At 50.9% G+C, this 13,554-nt stretch overlaps 1 pseudogene; it reads left to right on the forward strand.

Moving 5' to 3' along the window:
- Window positions 1-13,554, forward strand: part of LOC135572515 (potassium voltage-gated channel subfamily H member 3-like) — a 47,964-nt pseudogene extending 34,410 nt beyond the window's left edge.

Below are 13,554 nucleotides of genomic sequence, written 5' to 3' on the forward strand. Positions count from 1 at the left end.
GAGACAGTACCTCAGAAAGCCCCAGGAGACAGTACCTCAGAAAGCCCCAGGGCTCAGTGGCAGGAGACAGTACCTCAGAAAGCCCCAGGAGACAGTACCTCAGAAAGCCCCAGGAGACGGTACCTCAGAAAGCCCCAGGAGACGGTACCTCAGAAAGCCCCAGGGCTCAGCGGCAGGAGACGGTACCTCAGAAAGCCCCAGGAGACAGTACCTCAGAAAGCCCCAGGGCTCAGTGGCAGGAGACAAAGCCCCAGGAGACAGTACCTCAGAAAGCCCCAGGGCTCAGTGGCAGGAGACAGTACCTCAGAAAGCCCCAGGAGACGGTACATCAGAAAGCCCCAGGAGACGGTACCTCAGAAAGCCCCAGGGCTCAGCAGCAGGAGACGGTACCTCAGAAAGCCCCAGGGCTCAGCGGCAGGAGACGGTACCTCAGAAAGCCCCAGGAGACGGTACCTCAGAAAGCCCCAGGGCTCAGCGGCAGGAGACGGTACCTCAGAAAGCCCCAGGAGACGGTACCTCAGAAAGCCCCAGGGCACAGATGCAGGAGACGGTACCTCAGAAAGCCCCAGGACACAGCGGCAGGAGACGGTACCTCAGAAAGCCCCAGGAGACGGTACCTCAGAAAGCCCCAGGAGACGGTACCTCAGAAAGCCCCAGGGCTCAGCAGCAGGAGACGGTACCTCAGAAAGCCCCAGGAGACGGTACCTCAGAAAGCTCCAGGAGACGGTACCTCAGAAAGCCCCAGGGCTCAGCAGCAGGAGACGGTACCTCAGAAAGCCCCAGGGCTCAGCAGCAGGAGACGGTACCTCAGAAAGCCCCAGGAGACGGTACCTCAGAAAGCAGAAACCTTATGGTTGACATTTTACCTACAACTTGTTATTGCCCGGTCCAGGACTCTCTGAAAAGGTCCTAGCAGTCCCTTCCCATGGAGCATACTGTGTAAGATGCAGCTCTCTCTTCCCTCGCTATCTCTCTCTTTCTCACACACACACACACACACACACACACACACACACACACACACACACACACACACACACACACACACACACACACACACACACACACACACACACACACACACACACACACACACACACACACACACACACACATAGGCCCTGGGGACTGAGCCCTCAGTAGTCCAATCTTTCTAAACCAGAGGCCCTGGGGACTGGGCCCTCAGTAGTCCAGTCTTTCTAAACCAGAGGCCCTGGGGACTGGGCCCTCAGTAGTCCAGTCTTTCTGAACCAGAGGCCCTGGGGACTGGGCCCTCAGTAGTCCAGTCTTTTTTTTTAACCAGAGGCCCTGGGGACTGAGCCCTCAGTAGTCCAGTCTTTCTGAACCAGAGGCCCTGGGGACTGGGCCCTCAGTAGTCCAGTCTTTCTGAACCAGAGGCCCTGGGGACTGGGCCCTCAGTAGTCCAGTCTTTCTGAACCAGAGGCCCTGGGGACTGAGCCCTCAGCATTCCAGTCTTTCTGAACCAGAGGCCCTGGGGACTGGGCCCTCAGTAGTCCAGACTTTCTGAACCAGAGGCCCTGGGGACTGAGCCCTCAGTAGTCCAGTCTTTCTGAACCAGAGGCCCTGGGGACTGAGCCCTCAGTAGTCCAGTCTTTCTGAACCAGAGGCCCTGGGGACTGGGCCCTCAGTAGTCCAGTGTTTCTGAGGGAAGAGCAGCAGTGTGTACACACCTAACTGACTGCCACAATGCCAGGGTCACTGAAATACTGAAATAAAAGTACCTAATGAAGTTTCTCGAAGATGACGCTTTGATGCAACTGTGCTCTAACTGAAGAACAGGAGAAACAGTTTGGCAGGGAGAGGGAGGGGAAAGATGGTGGGGGGGAAACTACCCAGAGTAACAAGAGAAGAGAGGGCAAGCTTTGATGTTGGAGCGACGCTGTAGTGTAAACCTTTGATTTAAACAACCCCCATATCCCATAACAACTCGCTCCCTCCCATCCTCCCCCCTCCTCCTTCCATACATTACCTTCAGTACCACTTCCTCCCCCCTCCTCCTTCCATACATTACCTTCAGTACCACTTCCTCCCCCCTCCTCCTTCCATACATTACCTTCAGTACCACTTCCTCCATCTTCCCCCCTCCTCCTTCCATACATTACCTTCAGTACCACTTCCTCCCCCTCCTCCTTCCATACATTACCTTCAGTACCACTTCCTCCATCCTCCCCCTCCTCCTTCCATACATTACCTTCAGTACCACTTCCTCCATCCTCCCCCTCCTCCTTCCATACATTACCTTCAGTACCACTTCCTCCCCCTCCTCCTTCCATACATTACCTTCAGTACCACTTCCCTCCCCCTCCTCCTTCCATACATTACCTTCAGTACCACTTCCTCCATCTTCCCCCTCCTCCTTCCATACATTACCTTGAGTACCACTTCCTCCATCCTCCCCCTCCTCCTTCCATACATTACCTTCAGTACCACTTCCTCCATCCTCCCCCTCCTCCTTCCATACATTACCTTCAGTACCACTTCCTCCATCCTCCCCCTCCTCCTTCCATACATTACCTTCAGTACCACTCCTCCCCCTCCTCCTTCCATACATTACCTTCAGTACCACTTCCTCCATTCTCCCCTCCTCCTTCCATACATTACCTTCAGTACCACTTCCTCCATCCTCCCCCTCCTTCTTCCATACATTACCTTCAGTACCACTTCATCCATCCTTCCCCTCCTCCTTCCATACATTACCTTCAGTACACTTCCTCCACTTCCTCCATCCCCTCCCCCTCCTCCTTCCATACATTACCTTCAGTACCACTTCCTCCATCCTCCCCCTCCTCCTTCCATACATTACCTTCAGTACCACTTCCTCCATCCTCCCCCTCCTTCTTCCATACATTACTTTCAGTACCACTTCATCCATCCTTCCCCCTCGTCCTTCCATACATTACCTTCCGTACCACTTCCTCCATACTCCCCCTCCTCCTTCCATACATTACCTTCAGTGCCTCCCCCTCCTCCTTCCTTACATTACCTTCACTACCACTTCCTCCATCCTCCCCTCCTCCTTCCATACATTACCTTCAGTACCACTTCCTCCATCCTTCCCCCTCCTTCTTCCAAACATGACCTTCAGTGCCTCCCCCTCCTCCTTCCATACATTACCTTCAGTACCACTTCCTCCATCCCCCCTCCTCCTTCCATACATTACCTTCAGTACCACTTCCTCCATCCTTCCCCCTCCTTCCATACATTACCTTCAGTGCCTCCCCCTCCTCCTTCCATACATTACCTTCAGTACCCCTTCCTCCATCCTTTCCCCTCCTCCTTCCATACATTACCTTCAGTACCCCTTCCTCCATCCTTTCCCCTCCTCCTTCCATACATTACCTTCAGTACCACTTCCTCCATTCTCCCCCTCCTCCTTCCATACATTATCTTCAGTACCACTTCCTCCATCCTCCCCCTCCTCCTTCCATACATTACTTCAGTACCACTTCCTCCATCCTCCCCCCTCCTCCTTCCATACATTACCTTCAGTACCACTTCCTCCATCCTCCCCCCTCCTCCTTCCATACATTACCTTCAGTACCACTTCCTCCATTCCCATTCCCCTCCAATCCAACCTTAGTCTAAGCATTGTTAGTTGGAGGGCCAGACCCCTTCAAGTGGTTTCTTCTTCTCTCTTCTCTTTTATCGAGCCTCCATGAATAAGAAGCCTTTGAATTCATCTTTGATGAGGCCTTAAAACCCGGCATCCTGTTATTTCTGTAAAAGGTTCCACATCACATGTATGTTTGTATGTGTACAGGGACATCCATTAGACGCCAAGGCATCAGGCACATTTAACCATAGTGTTGGACAAATGGTTTGATCAGCTGCATGGATTCACCACTGAAATGTTTGCTTTTGATAACATCTGAAAAGGCTTATATTTCTTTGAACATGAGCATACATGCACACTCATATGAACAGATACACACACACACATACAAAACGCTGTGTTTTTGGTGTTGCAAATGTGTGTTTCTAAAAATCAGTTTCCCAAAGCTTCAGCTTGAGTAGAGAACAGCAACAACCCCTACAGCCTCTCTCCCCTCAGTAAGGGGACTCACCTGGCCTGCCTGATGCTGGGATCAGAGGAGGACAGGAGGACAGGAGGAGGAGGACAGGGGGAGAGAAGAAGGACAGGGGAGGAGGTGAGGAGGAGGAGGACAGGGGGAGAGGAGAAGGACAGGGGAGGAGGTGAGGAGGAGAGGACAGGGGGAGGAGGACAGGAGGAGAGGACAGGGGGAGGACAGGAGGAGAGGAGAAGGACAGGGGAGGAGGTGACGAGGAGGAGAGAAGGAGAGGACAGGGAGAGGAGGAGGAGGAGGAGGAGGAGGAGGAGGAGGAGGAGGAGGAGGAGGAGGAGAGGAGAGGAGAAGGATAGGGGAGGAGGTGACGAGGAGGAGAGAAGGAGAGGACAGGGGGAGGAGGAGGAGGAGGAGGAGGAGGAGGAGGACAGGGGAGGGGGGAGAGGAGGAGGAGGAGGAGGAGGAGGAGGAGGAGGAGAGGAGAAGGACAGGGGAGGAGGTGACGAGGAGGAGAGAAGGAGAGGACAGGGAGAGGAGGAGGAGGAGGAGGAGGACAGGGGGAGGAGGAGGAGAGGAGAGGAGGAGAGGGGGAGGAGAGGAAGAGGAGGAAGAGGAGAGGAAGAGGAGAGAAGGAGGAGAGGAGGAGGAGGAGGAGGAGGAGAGGACAGGACAGGGAGAGGAGGACAGGAGGACAGGAGGACAGGGGGAGAGAAGGACAGGGGAAGAGGTGAGGAGGAGGAGGAGGAGGAGGTGGACAGGGGGAGAGGAGAAGGACAGGGGAGGAGGTGAGGAGGAGAGGACAGGGGGAGGAGGACAGGAGGAGAGGACAGGGGGAGGAGGACAGGAGGAGAGGAGAAGGACAGGGGAGGAGGTGACGAGGAGGAGAGAAGGAGAGGAGGAGGAGGAGGAGGAGGACAGGAGGAGGAGGAGGAGAGGAGAGGAGGAGAGGGGAGGAGAGGAAGAGGAGAGGAAGAGTAGAGAAGGAGGAGAGGAAGAGGACAGGGGGAGGAGAGGAGGAGGAGGACAGGGAGGGGGGAGGAGGAGGGGGGAGGAGAGGAGGAGGACAGGGGGAGGACAGGAGGAGGAGAGGGGAGGACAGGGAGGAGGAGAGGAAGAGGACAGGAGGAGGGAGAGGAGGGAGGACAGGAGGAGGAGAGGAGGAGGACAGGGGGAGGACAGGAGGAGGACAGGAGGAGGAGAGGAGGAGGACAGGAGGAGGAGAGGAGGAGGAGAGGAGGAGGAGAGGAGGAGGACAGGAGGAGGAGAGGAGGAGGACAGGGGAAGGCCCTCTTTGTTTTGTTGTTGTTGTACTAATTTTACATTTGACAAATTCCTGTGTCATCAAGTTCCTCAAGTGTGGTAATTAAGAGCAGCAGGTCACTCCTGAATGAGGCCTAAATGCAAACATGGTCACTGCCAATCAGCTGCAGGCAGGGGGTGGAGGGGCTGTGTGGGGGCTGTGGTAGACACACAGGACTCTCCCTCTCTCTTTCCCTGGGGAATTGTTATGGGAGAGAGAGAGGTTTTAATTTCAGTTCATGGAACATGGGACCAACACGTTAAATGTTGTGTTAATATTTTTGTTCAGTATAAAAAAGAAAATAGGAAATACATACACTACACACTACAAATATTCACCATCTGGAAATGGTTTATGCTCATGGAATAACAATCGGATAAGCCTTCTTAGCCTTTCAATGTATATGATTGTACATTAATTGACTGTAATTTGCTCTGGAAAGATAAGAGAATCGACTAAATGTGAAAATGTAATTAAACTTTATCCAAAGTCACATATGTTTTGATGGAGAACTTCATTACGCATTATCCTCCTTTCTCTCTCTTCAGACACACAGGCAGGTAGACAGGACAGGACAGGACAGGACAGGACAGGACAGGACAGGACAGGAGGACAGGTCAGGACAGGAGAGGACAGGACAGGACAGGTCAGGACAGGACAGGACAGGACAGGACAGGACAGGTCAGGACAGGACAGGTCAGGACAGGTCAGGACAGGTCAGGACAGGAGAGGTCAGGTCAGGACAGGAGAGGACAGGTCAGGACAAGAGAGAGAGAGAGAGAGAGAGAGAGAGAGAGAGAGAGAGAGAGAGAGAGAGAGAGAGAGAGAGAGAGAGAGAGAGAGAGATGATTGTACATTAATTGACTGTAATTTGCTCTGGAAAGATAAGAGAATCGACTAAATGTGAAAATGTAATTAAACTTTATCCAAAGTCACATATGTTTTGATGGAGAACTTCATTACGCATTATCCTCCTTTCTCTCTCTTCAGACACACAGGCAGGTAGACAGGACAGGACAGGTCAGGACAGGACAGGACAGGACAGGACAGGTCAGGACAGGACAGGACAGGTCAGGACAGGACAGGACAGGACAGGACTGTCAGGACAGGACAGGAAGGATAGGAGAGGACAGGACAGGACAGGTGAAAATGTAATTAAGGACTTTATCCAAAGTCAGGACAGGACAGGACAGGAGAGGACAGGACAGGACAGGACAGGACAGGACAGGACAGGACAGGACAGGACAGGTCAGACAGGACAGGACAGGACAGGACAGGACAGGACAGGACAGGACAGGACAGGACAGGACAGGAGGACAGGACAGGACAGGTCAGGAGAGGACAGGACAGGACAGGACAGGACAGGACAGGACAGGACAGGACAGGACAGGACAGGAGAGGACAGGACAGGACAGGACAGGACAGGACAGGGCAGGACAGGACAGGTCAGGACAGGACAGGACAGGACAGGACAGGACAGGACAGGACAGGACAGGACAGGACAGGACAGGACAGGTCAGGACAGGACAGGACAGGTCAGGAGAGGACAGGACAGGACAGGTCAGGACAGGTCAGGAGAGGACAGGACAGGACAGGTCAGGAGAGGACAGGACAGGACAGGACAGGTCAGGACAGGTCAGGACAGGACAGGACAGGACAGGACAGGTCATGACAGGAGAGGACAGGACAGGTCAGGAGAGGACAGGACAGGTCAGGACAGGAGAGGACAGGACAGGTCAGGACAGGAGAGGACAGGACAGGACAGGTCAGGACAGGAGAGGACAGGACAGGACAGGTCAGGACAGGTCAGGACAGGTCAGGAGAGGACAGGACAGGACAGGTCAGGAGAGGACAGGACAGGTCAGGACAGGACAGGTCAGGACAGGTCAGGACAGGAGAGGACAGGACAGGACAGGTCATGACAGGAGAGGACAGGACAGGTCAGGACAGGACAGGACAGGTCAGGACAGGAGAGGTCAGGACAGGTCAGGACAGGTCAGGACAAGAGAGAGAGAGAGAGAGAGAGAGAGAGAGAGAGAGAGAGAGAGAGAGAGAGAGAGAGAGAGAGAGAGAGAGAGAGAGATTTCAACATAGCAATTAAGATCTGGCTAAAAATACTTGAATCAGTCATAGAGCCCATTGCCCTTTACGGTTGTGGGGTCAGGACAGCAGCGCAATTAGACCCAACCAAATCATGAGAAAACAAAAAGATAATTACTTGACACATTGGAAAGAATTACTAGACTAGAACGCTATTTGGCCCTAAACAGAGAATACACAGTGGCAGAATACCTGTCCACTGTGACTGACCCAAACTTAAGGAAAGCTTTGACTATGTACAGACTTAGTGAGCAAAGCCTTGCTATTGAGAAAGGCCGCCGTAGACAGACCTGGCTCTCAAGAGAAGACAGGCTATGTGCTCACTGCCCACACAATGAGGTGGAAACTGAGCTGCACTTCCTAACCTCCTGCCCAATGTATGACCATATTAGAGAGACATATTTCCCTCAGATTACACAGATCCACAAAGAATTCAAAAACAAATCCAATTTTGATAAACTACCATATCTACTGGGTGAAATACCACAGTGTGACATCACAGCAGCAAGATTTGTGACCTGTTGCCACAAGAAAAGGGCAACCAGTGAAGAACAAACACCATTGTAAATACAACCCATATTTATGCTTATTTATTTTCCCTTGTGTTCTTTAACCATTTGTACATTGTTACAACACTGTATATATATATATATATATGTATAATATGCCATTTGTAATGTCTTTATTGTTTTGAATTTTCTGTATCAAATCAAATCAATGTTTACTGTTAATTTTTATTGTTTATTTCACTTTTGTAAATGAACACATGTTTCCCATGCCAATAAAGCCCCTTGAATTGAATTGAATTGAGAGAGAGGCATTTTTCAACAGTGATTGTTTTTTTCTGTGGGCTCACTGACCACCAGGAGAAACATAAGCCCCCCTGGTTTCTGCTTGAGAAGACCAACACACAACTAAACAGTAGCAATACAAGAATCATCTCCCCCTCCCCTGCCACTCTCATTGTCTTGGTGTGTTTAAGAAAAGATGTCTCTAATGAGGGGCTAATAGGTGGGATTCAGCCCCAATTCAGTTCCTCTCCGGGGGTATTGTTGGTATTGTAACGGCTGTCTGGGCTCCAGCTGTAGAGCCTGCAGGGGACATACGTGTGAATGGGGATGACATGCAAATCTATTGGGCTAAAACAAGGTTATTTTGTATTGACTGTCAATGACAATCAAGAGGTTGAGAGGGGTGTTGGTGGGGTGGGTAGTGGACACTGTGGTTGAGAGGGGTGTTGGTAGGGTGGGTAGTGGACACTGAGGTTGGTAGGGGTGTTGGTAGGGTGGGTAGTGTACACTGAGGTTGAGAGGGGTGTTGGTGGGGTGGGTAGTGGACACTGTGGTTGAGAGGGGTGTTGGTAGGGTGGGTAGTGGACACTGAGGTTGAGAGGGGTGTTGGTAGGGTGGGTGGTGTACACTGAGGTTGAGAGGGGTGTTGGTGGGGTGGGTAGTGTACACTGAGGTTGAGAGGGGTGTTGGTAGAGTGGGTAGTGTACACTGAGGTTGGTAGGGGTGTTGGTGGGGAGTGGACACTGAGGTTGAGAGGGGTGTTGGTAGGGTGGGTAGTGGAAACTGAGGTTGGTAGGGGTGTTGGTGGGGAGTGGACACTGAGGTTGAGAGGGGTGTTGGTAGGGTGGGTAGTGTACACTGAGGTTGGTAGGGGTGTTGGTGGGGAGTGGACACTGAGGTTGAGAGGGGTGTTGGTAGGGTGGGTAGTGTACACTGAGGTTGAGAGGGGTGTTGGTGGGGTGGGTAGTGTACACTGAGGTTGAGAGGGGTGTTGGTGGGGTGGGTAGTGTACACTGAGGTTGGTAGGGATGTTGGTGGGGAGTGGACACTGAGGTTGAGAGGGGTGTTGGTAGGGTGGGTAGTGGACACTGAGGTTGGTAGGGGTGTTGGTGGGGAGTGGACACTGAGGTTGAGAGGGGTGTTGGTAGGGTGGGTACTGTACACTGAGGTTGAGAGGGGTGTTGGTAGGGTGGGTAGTGTACACTGAGGTTGGTAGGGGTGTTGGTGGGGAGTGGACACTGAGGTTGAGAGGGGTGTTGGTAGGGTGGGTAGTGGACACTGAGGTTGGTAGGGGTGTTGGTGGGGAGTGGACACTGAGGTTGAGAGGGGTGTTGGTAGGGTGGGTAGTGTACACTGAGGTTGGTAAGGGTGTTGGTAGTGTACACTGAGGTTGAGAGGGGTGTTGTTGGGGTGGGTAGTGGACACTGAGGTTGAGAGGGGTGTTGGTGGTGTGGGTAGTGGACACTGAGGTTGAGAGGGGTGTTGGTAGGGTGTTGGTAGTGTACACTGAGGTTGGTAGGGGTGTTGGTGGTGTGGGTAGTGGACACTGAGGTTGAGAGGGGTGTTGGTAGGGTGGGTAGTGGACACTGAGGTTGAGAGGGGTGTTGGTGGGGTGGGTAGTGTACACTGAGGTTGAGAGGGGTGTTGGTGGGGTGGGTAGTGGACACTGAGGTTGGTAGGGGTGTTGGTGGGGTGGGTAGTGTACACTGAGGTTGAGAGGGGTGTTGGTAGGGTGGGTAGTGGACACTGAGGTTGAGAGAGGTGTTGGTGGGGTGGGTAGTGTACACTGAGGTTGAGAGGGGTATTGGTAGGGTGGGTAGTGGACACTGAGGTTGAGAGGGGTGTTGGTGGGTAGTGTACACTGAGGTTGAGAGGGGTATTGGTAGGGTGGGTAGTGGACACTGAGGTTGAGATGGGTGTTGGTAGGGTAGGTAGTGGACACTGAGGTTGAGAGGGGTGTTGGTAGGGTGGGTAGTGGACACTGAGGTTGAGAGGGGTGTTGGTAGGGTGGGTAGTGGACACTGAGGTTGAGAGGGGTGTTGGTGGGGTGGGTAGTGGACACTGAGGTTGAGAGGGGTGTTGGTAGGGTGGGTAGTGGACACTGAGGTTGAGAGGGGTGTTGGTAGGGTGGGTAGTGGACACTGAGGTTGAGAGAGGTGTTGGTAGGGTGGGTAGTGGACACTGAGGTTGGTAGGGGTGTTGGTAGGGTGGGTAGTGGACACTGAGGTTGGTAGGGGTGTTGGTAGGGTGGGTAGTGGACACTGAGGTTGGTAGGGGTGTTGGTAGGGTGGGTAGTGGACACTGAGGTTGGTAGGGGTGTTGGTAGGGTGGGTAGTGGACACTGAGGTTGGTAGGGGTGTTGGTAGGGTGGGTAGTGTACACTGTCTCTCTCTCTCTGCTCCCCCTAGTCTTTCATTCTGCCCACCTCCACTGTCTACATTAGTGTTGTTTGTAGGCTGGCTAGTCTTTCATCTGTCCAGTGTTTTTATGTTCTGTGCTCTTCAGCACAAAGGCTCCTCTACCTCACCTCTGGGTTGGTTTTGATGAGTACACCAATTGTAAAGGGGTCTCCATAGAAACAGGTGCAGGAACCTCCTCTGTTCCTGACTGAAGATGCACACACACACACACACACACGCACGCATGCACACACTAACACACACACACATGCATGAGTTACAAGACAATGCTAGCCACACACACACACACACACACACACACACACACACACACACACACACACACACACACACACACACACACGAGAGTAACAGACAATACAAGCCAACCACACACACACATGAGCAACAGACAATACAAGTCAACCACACACACATGAGTAACAGACAATACAAGCCAACCACACACACATGAGTAACAGACAATACAAGACAACCACACACACACATGAGTAACAGACAATACAAGACAACCACAGACACATGAGTAACAGACAATACAATCCAACCACACACACATGAGTAACAGACAATGCAAGACAACCACACACACATGAGTAACAGACAATACAATCCAACCACAAGCTCCTTGGGAGTTGTAAGGATGTGCTGAATGTTTATTGTATCAGAGTAACACATTTGTTAATGTGGTAAAAGAGTATAAGGTATCTAGTAGTAAGTCAATTAACACAGAGAAATATTTAAGAGGGCCAGTTTGCAGTTACGTTGTACTTTGCATAACTAAATACTGTAATAGTTACATATACACACATATTGTCACATATTGTCTCATGTAATCCTTTCTCCTGCTTTTTAAATCGTCTAGTTTCCGCTGTCAATGCCCTGTGATGGCTATGGATCTGACTATGAACAAACAGCTCCACCGTGTGGTAGTAAGGTGGACACACAGCACACGGGTCAATAATCTACCACTCCAAAACTGTCAGTTGTTGGCTATTCAGAATGTTCCGAAAGAACTGCTCCCAGAGGCGGTCCTGTAGTCAGCTGCTACTCTTGTTCCAACCCAGTAATAATTCCTCATATTCAACTAATCAACTTTAAACACTTGTTTAGTTGAATCATATCTGTTAAGTGCAGTTCACTTTTTTTTATGAAGAAAGACTAACTAGTGTTTGTTCAATTCTTTGTCTATCAGGTTTTATTCAGCTCGTTTCATCAAACTGTGAATCACTGAGTCACTTTCTCAATGAATCTTCCCTCGCTTTTTTGTGTCCTCTCTCCTCGCACCCTTCTCAAAACGTATCGGAGAAAGTCTGAACGGGGAGAGGCTCTCCTCGGATACGCTCGAGCAGGAGGCGGGGAGCTGGAATGCGAGGAATTGAGGTACAATGAGTTGAGTCTGACTGTTATTTGACTATGCTGCCCATTTACAGTTTTATTCTGCCGCTAGTTGGATCATTCATTTATAGTTTTCTTCGACAGCTCGTTGAATCATCCATGTATAGTTTATCTTCACCACTAGATGGCAGGCTAACCCTTCTCCTTTATTACCCATCAGTTGTCGACACCTCCAGTAGCAGACAGTCAGACAGACACAGTCTTAGATTTATTTTATAACAAATTATCTACAAAATATATATTTTAAACATGCTACTATTCAATAGCATGATCTGATATAAGTAAAGTGTAACAAATACAGTACACTGCAACAAAAATAAGGGCTCTTTGCAGTTCTATATAGAACCTTTTTGAGAGCCATACATGAAGCGGGGTATTGAACCCTTCCGCTTTATACAAGCTTTTGGCACAACTCATTATATCAGGAAATACACGGCACATAGACTCGATCTGGGATCTATGTAGATGTAAATAGAGCCAGTGCTTGATAAAGCGCCATCGAGATCTACGGTCTTTCAAACAACCGTCACTAGAGGGCGCTCCACTCCATCTAAAAAATAATAAGATGACGAAATGCAGACACCACAAGCTATGAACGTTCAGTTGTCTAGAAATGATTTATGCTCATGGAAAAACAATCGGATAAGCCTTCATAGCCTTTCATTGTATATGATTGTATATTAATTTACTGTAATTTGCTTTTGAAAGATAAGAGAAACGACTAAATGTGAAAATGTAAATGAAACTTTCTCCAAAGTCACATATGTTTTGATGGAGAACTGCATTACCCATTGGTCTTATCCTCATACCTGCCTGTGTGTCTGAAGAGAGAGAAAGAGTACATGATATAAGAGAGAGAGAGAGAGAGAGAGAGAGAGAAAGAGAAAGAGAGAGAGAGAGAGAAGAGAGAGAGAGAAAGAGAGAGAGGAGAGAGAGAGAGAGAGAGAGAGAGAGAGAGAGAGAGAGAGAGAGAGAGAGAGAGAGAGAGAGAGAGAGAGAGAAAGAGTACATGATATAAGAGGAGAGAGAGAGCGAGAGAGAGAGAGAGAAGCCTACCTAGGCTAGGTATGTAACATTGAGGAGCAGAGCGCAGCAGCACTTATGCAGCAGCACTTATGCAGAGCGCAGCAGCACTTATGCAGCGATGCGCACGTTGCAGCCGTTAACATTCCTCGTGTGTTCCAGTTCACAAATGTAGTCAAACACTGCCTACCATTCATCATCTGGCAACCACCCACAACAATCGGATATTACTTTCCTTCTTCTCTTTGTTTGTGACCATTTGAGTGGTCAACCCCGCGGTCTAAAAGTGGAGCCCCGAGGATCTCGGATCGGCGCGCTCCTACAGGGGCTCGGAGGCGCGCCCGGGGCTTCCAGATTTTTGCCCGGTTTCGTCGCAGCGGAGACCGATGCCTCGAATCGCCGAGACCGGAGAGGGTCTCAACGGTCTAGAACGCCAGCGACGAGGGGTCGTCTGGCGCCACAGAACACCTTCCTAG

The sequence above is a fragment of the Oncorhynchus nerka genome, linkage group LG2 (assembly GCF_034236695.1).
Source record: "Oncorhynchus nerka isolate Pitt River linkage group LG2, Oner_Uvic_2.0, whole genome shotgun sequence".
Lineage (NCBI taxonomy): Eukaryota > Metazoa > Chordata > Actinopteri > Salmoniformes > Salmonidae > Oncorhynchus > Oncorhynchus nerka.